This window comes from Chanodichthys erythropterus, chromosome 7, assembly GCF_024489055.1.
Source record: "Chanodichthys erythropterus isolate Z2021 chromosome 7, ASM2448905v1, whole genome shotgun sequence".
Classification (NCBI taxonomy): Eukaryota; Metazoa; Chordata; class Actinopteri; order Cypriniformes; family Xenocyprididae; genus Chanodichthys; species Chanodichthys erythropterus.
Window position 1 is genome coordinate 8,248,322 of NC_090227.1, and position 8,050 is coordinate 8,256,371.

An 8,050-nucleotide genomic window follows, 5' to 3' on the forward strand; every position below is an offset into this window, starting at 1 on the left:
ATATGGACTGGGTAATGTGTTAGGAACGAAAGGATACCACATTGTTTGTTGGAAATAAAAATGATCAACTAACGGTACACGTATTTGTACCGAACCGTTTCGGTACAGGGCTTTCGGTACGGTGCACGTGTGTAACGAAGCATTACATTGCAACCAATATTCACCACCAATAACCGCAATAAGCTCTGCGTTTTGTTACTTTCGATAAGAAACAAAGTGTCATCCTTCAAATTCTGTCCACGAAATCATGAAGTTTAAACAGAAAATGCCATTTTGACGTGATTTGATGTGGGGTGACAGATCACTGTACAAGCGCCTCAGTTCAACCGGCAGCGCGAGCGCGGAGCGCAAGTGAACGTGTTCATCTCTTCCTCCTTAATACTAGTTACAGAATAAACATGAAAGAACATCTGAAGGTATGTTGCAAGATTCAGTACAACTTACTGAAACGGTCATATCTCATGTAATCGCTCATTCAGTGTTTCAACGGTGGAAAGACATCAATGAAAGCGTCCGTATTCAACAATATGATGCATTTACCTCAGAAAAGCCATTCAGTGTTCACAGCTTGTTAGTTCGCTAGAGAAATTAACTCTTTCGCTTAATATATGCACTGTATTAGCCAATATATTCGTTATTTTACTTAATCTTTTAGTGATATCCTAATTAGGCTATTTAATGTATGTTTAAATAGATCTGATGTTAAAATAACAGCCACTGTGTAGAAATGATTATATTTCAACAACGAATTGGAGTAAAAACATTTAGAAGTTAATGCAAAAACTGCCTTAGGTGCAGCTTACAGGTTTGCATACAATTTGTTATTTGAGTGTTGATTAGTTTATCTAAAAATAAAAAGCAATTGAATTTAGGCTAATAGTTTGGGCTTCTTTCAAGTTAGGGCTCCCTACGTAGTTTATAGCATTAGCAAAGATCGGTTTTTTTTATCCTTAAGAAACTTTTAGTTTTAATTTAATTTAATATATTTAAAGACAAAAACACAATTTGTTCAGTAAACCTCTGTTTAATAATAAAAAAAAGCAATTTTATGTTTAGTTTTCTCTCCACCTGCTGTACCGAAAACTGTACCGAACCGTGACTTCAAAACCGAGGTACGTACCGAACCGTGAGTTTTGTGTACCGTTACACCCCTACAACCTACTGAATTCAAAGACACCCTGAAAATCATTGCAGCAACTCAAAATGGTACTCAGTAGTTTGTACGGCCCCCACATGCTTGTATGCATGCCTGACAACGTTGGGGCATGTTGCTAATGAGATGACGAATGATGTCCTGGGGTATTTCCTCTCAGATCTGGACCAGGGCATCACTGAGCTCCTTGACAGTCTGAGGTGCAACCTGGTGGTGTCGGATGGACTGAAATATAATGTCCCAGAGGTGCTCTATTGGATGTAGGTCAGGCAAGCGTATCAATTCCTTCATCCTCCAGGAACTGCCTGCATACTCTCGCCACATGAGTCCGAACCCAGGACCCACTGCACCAGCGTAGGGTTTGACAATGCTAGAGATACCTAATGGCAGTCAGGGTCTATTGTCTAGCCTGTAGAGGTCTGTGCGTCCCTCCATGGCTATGTCTCCCCAGACCATCACTGACCCACCACCAAATCGGTCATGCTGAATGATGTTACAGGCAGCATAACATTCTCCACGGCTTATCCAGACCCTTTCAAATCTCTCACATGTGTTCAGGTTGAATCTGCTCTCATCTATGAAAAGCACAGGGCGCCAGTGGCAGACCTGCCAATTCTGGTGTTCAATGGCAAATGCCAATCGAGCTCCATGGTGCCAGGCAGTGAGCACAGGGCCCACTAGAGGACGCCGGGCCCTCAGGCCACTCTCATGAAGTCTGTTTCGGATTGTTTGGTCAGAGACTTTCACACCAGTAGTCTGCTGGAGGTCATTTTGTAAGGCTCTGGCAATGCTTCATCCTGTTCCTCCTTGCACAAAGGAGCAGAAACCGGTCCTGCTGATGGGTTTAAGACCTTCTACGGCCCTGTCCAGCTCTCCAGTAACTGCCTGTCTCCTGGAATCTCCTCCATGCTCTTGAGACTGTGCTGGGAGACACAGCAAACCTTCTGGCAATCGAATTGATGTGCCATCCTGGGGGAGTTGGACTGCCTGTGCAACCTCTGTAGGTATCCAGGTATCGCCTCATGCTACCAGTAGTGACACTGACCCTAGCCAAATGCAAAACTAGTGAAAAACAGTCAGAAAAGATGAGTAGGGGAAAAAAATGTCAGTGGCCTACACCTGTAAAACCATTCCTGTTTTAGGGGTCGTCTCATTGTTGCCCATCTAGTGTACCTGTTGTTAATTTCATTAACACCAAAGCAGCTGAATCTGATTAACAACCTCTTCTGCTACTTAACTGACCAGATCAATATCCCAGGAGATTGACTGACTTGATGCTATTCTCTGATTAAAAAGTGTTCCTTTAATTTTTTTGAGCAGTGTACTTCGCAAGAAAAGATTATCGCAACTTCGGTTTCATGTCGACTTTAAGTATAAGCAATAGTGATGCTTTTCTAAATACCACTAATTAAATCATGTTCCATTTTTCAGTTGTCACTGATAACAGTTGAATAGCCTTGGCTGTATGATATCACCCACGTCACAAGTAAAGCACAATCACTGTGTCTGTCAGACACAATAACTGAATCATTCAGCAGATTTCTAATAGCAACAGCCCAATCTAGATAAAACTTCCATGTTCCCCAAATCTGATTCAAAGCTCTTTTCTCACACACTTCTTGTAGAGTTCTCGGCTGAGAGGGTCAAAGTGACCAAGCTGGTTTTATTCTTCCCTTTCCTGCATCTTCGAGGCATTATTTTTTATCACCTTGACAACCATGCTACAGTGAGCTGTAACAGTCGTGTGATCCAGCAAACTCGCCATTAAAAACACCCAAATTTGATCTTGTGCTATACCATAATTAGAATGATTAGAGAATGATAATGTATTGCATGTATCTCTGGAATACTTCATTCTGATTGGTGAACCTTTTTTGCATAATGACTGGCTTATATTTTTTGCATAATCAATGTGAAATAGTTGTCCCTGGCAATCATTCTACTACATTGATATGCAAATTTTGTGTCACTTTTCTTACAAAATAATTTTAAAAATCAGTATTTCATATCTTTTTATTTACTTATTTGGTCACACAAATATTTTACTGCTCAATGCTGTGATTGGCCAATCAAAATATCAAGTAATCAAGTATCCTGAAATATTCATACATTATTAGAAATTTTCTCTGAGATAGTTCATTCTGATTCATCAACCTTTTTGCATAATGAGTGTGAAATAATTGTCCCTGGATATCAATCTACTTTAGATATGCTAATTTTGTGTTGTTGTTTTTTTCTTACAAAATAATTTTAACTCAAATCAACATTTCATGTCCTTGCATTTACTTATTTTGTAATTATAAAAAAAAATATTTGACTCTTCAATGCTGTGATTGGCCATTCAAAATCAAATATTCCGGAATGATATGCAAAAACTGGAACACTTGCTTCTGATTGGTCGATATTTGGTAACACTTTATTTCGATAGACCACTTTAGACATTCTACTAACTATAAGTAACTGCAACTACATGTCAACAAACTATTTGTAGACTGTTTGCTTAATATCTGCTATCACTTTATTTTGATGGTCCCCCAACAGACATTCTACTGACTATAAGTAGATTTTCAAGTACATCAACTTACTCTACTAACCCTAATGTTTAGGCCGATTTTCACTCGCCAACAGATTTTGCGAAATCACCGACCAATGCCCAAAATCAGAAGCAAATCGGTGCTCATTCTTGTGCGTAAAAAACATGCAATTTTGAATTATCAAAAACGTGATCTAAGAGAATCGACAATGCGTCGTTGATGCCCGTTTGATATTTCGCATGCTAAATCTGTCTGCGATTCAAAAATCTTGCTTTGTGAAATGTCTTCTGACTGAAAATAACATTGGTGATGGCCTACAGCCAACGAGAGAGCAAGATACAGGGCAGCGAGAAGTTCGGGGAGGAGTTATAGACCCGCGTCCCCGCTAATTAACTCGGCATGACCCTAACCTAACAGTCTACTTATACTCTACTGAGAGTTATAGTTGAAAATTTAATGAGAGTTTGTTGACATGTAGTTTCAAAGTTACTTATAGTTAGTAGAGTGTCTAAAGTGGACTATCAAAATAAAGTGTAACCAAATAATTGAATAAAAAATGTCAAATTCAATCAATATTTCCACGTATTTATGTTTTGGTTAAAGGGTTAGTTCACCCAAAAATGAAAATTCTGTCAAAAGTCAGTCACACCCCCAGTGGTGAACCATTGAAAGTTTGAAACACTTATGACATAATAAAAATCACGTTTACTGAAACCACGTGACTTTGGCACTGATTTAACCCTTATGTGTTGTTGGGGATGTTTTCATCCACTATGGGGTGATTTTGAGTCTTAATTTGGCCACAACTTTCTCTGTGTTTCAGCAAATGGAATGATTTTTGGTGACAAATCTTATTTTGATATATTTTGGGAAAATGCTTTGAAAATTTTCAAAACCTCAAAAATACACTGGGCAAATTCACTACCCTTTCGTTACATTCGGGCTGAAAACATCCACTAAATTAAACTGCTGTAAAAATGTATCAGATAAATATTTTTTTCGCATAAATCTGTTAATCAACCTCAGTCCTGATCAAAACTACTAAATGTGTAAAAAAAATCCAAGATTTTTACTTTTTTATTGCAAAGTTTATAAATGATGTCACTGATTTGGGTGAAAAAAACACAAAAAATGACTTATTTTCAATATAAAAAGTGATTGTGGACTTTTTTTTTTTACCTTTTATCACAGTCTTGGACATGTCAAAGATTACATTTACATACATTTACATTTATGCATTTGGCAGACGCTTTTATCCAAAGCGACTTACATTGCATTATACTATACATTTGTATCTGAGTATGTGCAATCCCTGGGATCGAACCCATGACCTTGGCATTGCTAGTGCCATGCTCTAACCACTGAGCTACAGGAAAGCTGTAGATTAGTAACAACATTGGTTTTGATGAATTGTTAGTTTTTGTGCAGCATCAGATTTTAATTTTTTCTCCCTCATTTATTGTTCGTGGCTGTTTTTGCCCCATTGACTTCCATTATAACGACATTTTTTGATTGCAAAGCCATGACACCATAAAATCATGCATTCTTGATTGATGGTGGTTTTCCCTGTTGGGAAGAGGTAACATTTCTCATTTTTACAGTTGATCACCAGGTGGCGCCATTAACACTTTAGATAGGCCTGTGCAAAAAAAAGCTTAGTTACTGGCTTTATATGGAATTATATGGAGTATAACAGCATATTATAAAATATGACTCAAAATATGCACCTCAGCTCTCAGAACTACACGGAGTAAACAAAAACAAAGTAAGTGTATTTATACACCTTTTGCCTTTTGATGGTGAGAATTGCTTTGTCTTTTCTTGCTGGTAAAGCCAGTTTAAAACCATAAAAAATCCTTCAGTGATACACTTTTCCATTTTTTTCTGTAAAAAAAATCTACTCTGCATCAAATTTATGAACATAATTTATTATGAACCAAAGTTGAACAACTCTTTGAAAGTTTGAAACACTTATGACATAATAAAAATCGTGTATACTGAAATCACGTGACTTTGGCACTGATTTAAAACAAAAGATTCATAAATCTTCAAAGCTTTATGAAGCAGTGCTTTGAGATCACCCATAGATACTGTTGAATAAAGTCTTTTTTTTTTTTTTTTTTTTTTGGCGCACAAAAATTATTCTCGTCACTTCATAACATTAAAAAGGTTGAACCACTGTAGTCACACAAACTATTTTAAATATATCTTTAGTAGCTTTCTGGGCATCTGAAAGTGTTAATTATCTTTCTGTCAATGGAGGCCTTACTGAGCCATCTGATTTTATCAAAAATATCTTAATTTGTGTTCCGAGGATTAACGAAGGTCTTACAGGTGTGGAACAACATGAGAGTGAGTAATTAATGATATAATTTTCATTTTTTGGTGAACTAACCCTTAAAGTAGCAGTGTAATAATAAGCTGGATAATGTACAATGAGATGGACTGTATTGAAAAAAAAAAGTCATTATGTATTAAAAACCTCTACGCTCCATGTTAGGATATAATTTAATTCATGTAGCTAAACAGGCTGTTATTGAGGTCAGAGCACTGGTAGGCAAGTTAACCAATGCTGATAAAAGCTTTTCACTTCAGCTCTCTATTTCTGACTCACTTCCAGGCAGAGTAGCACCTGGTGAATTACATCTGCATGGGCCGCACTCAGCACGCAGCTGGTGGAAATAAAGGGGTACGGAGTCTCCTGAGAGGTCAGGTTGAACTATTGAAGAAACATCCATGCCTGTTACTGTGAGACCCGAGTTTAAAATATGTGTAAAATATCTATAATTAGATGTCTTTTACATAAACCTCTAGCATAACAGAATTGTTTTGTGTGTAAACTACCTGTAAAACCTGACATGAAAAATGAGAGACGGAGCAAATTAGTTGAAAGTTCAACTTACCACTTTTGTTAAAGAAACATTTATTTTTACATTTCCATTTTTTTATTATTATAAATATACTATTGACTGACACTGTCAGACTTCACAAAATGTATAATTAATAATTAGGGTTAATAAAGCATGTTTCAAGGGGTTGCAACACATTTGTAGTGTACCCTGATTCTCAAACATAAAATCATGACATGCTAAAATATGACACATTTCCACATTCATTAACATCAATACCACCATGCAAAACAGTAACAACACGTTTACAGTGGTCAAAAATTAGAAACATTTGGTCTCAGACTGTTCTGCTCTGTGACATAAGTTTGGCTCCACAATGCTCAGCTTCACTGAAAACAGTTATGAAAAATAAATGAAAAATCACCATTAAAAAAAAAAACAAACAAAAAAACTTTTTTCTTAGTCTTGCTGTTACTGTGTTTTATATGTGTAACGTTGCATATTAAGAATATGACACGGCATGGCAACACAATGGCAAACGGCAGCATTAGCATTTTCAGAAGCAAAAACTTTTCTAAAATATTCTAAAATATAATAAAATATTTAATTTAATTTCTTTCTTTTTTTTTCTGCAGAATTGGTGCTCTCCAGAGGAAATGTTGCTTATATAACAAGCAACTATGGCTTAGATGAAAGAGGAATGTAACAGAGTAATTTTTACAAACCCTGTTAAAAACATGTTCCAGGGCCAGTTGCATAGTTTGTTCTTGCTGTTTAATAATCATATGAAACTTAGCAAACTGGCATCTCCAGTAGTAATTAAAAGATTTATCTTAAAATCTTTAATGGAAAATTGCTTGTATAAAGCTTAATTAAACAATTAAAAATTAATTTATACCTACATGATATTACACTGTACCCACATTGGACCAGCGGTTTAAAAATTGGATGGATGATTAAGCAGCAGGCGCCATCTTCTGGCAAGTTGCGGGAATTCATTCGGCATGCAAGTCTCACAGTGCATTATGGGTATACTCCTCAATTGTACACTTGTTCCTGCAGTGCATTGTGGGATTGAATTAGTGCACCTGATAACATCCGCTATGGTTTCGGACAGCACTACAAATGGCTGTGCCCTATAAAAGGGTATGGGGCGATTTTGGACACAGCTTTAGTTTTTTTTTTTTTTTTTTTTATGTAAATTTTCATTTAAGACATTTGCATAAAAACTTTGATTGGTCTAATTAAAAAATAAAAAGTAAGACTTGGCTATCTGCTAGTTGGTCATAGTATTTCTTAAGACAGGGGTTTTCAATTTTTAGATGCCACATACCTCTAAATATGAAACATGAGAGGGACACCCATCCTAAATATTAAGCAAATACTAAATATTAAGCATCTAAATAGTTTCTTGTATAAAGAACTAATTTGTACTGTGAAAAAAGTGCCCCCCCCCCCCCCAGCACTTGTCATACTCAAAGAAAAAAAAAAAGAGAAGGAAATATTCTGCTTTA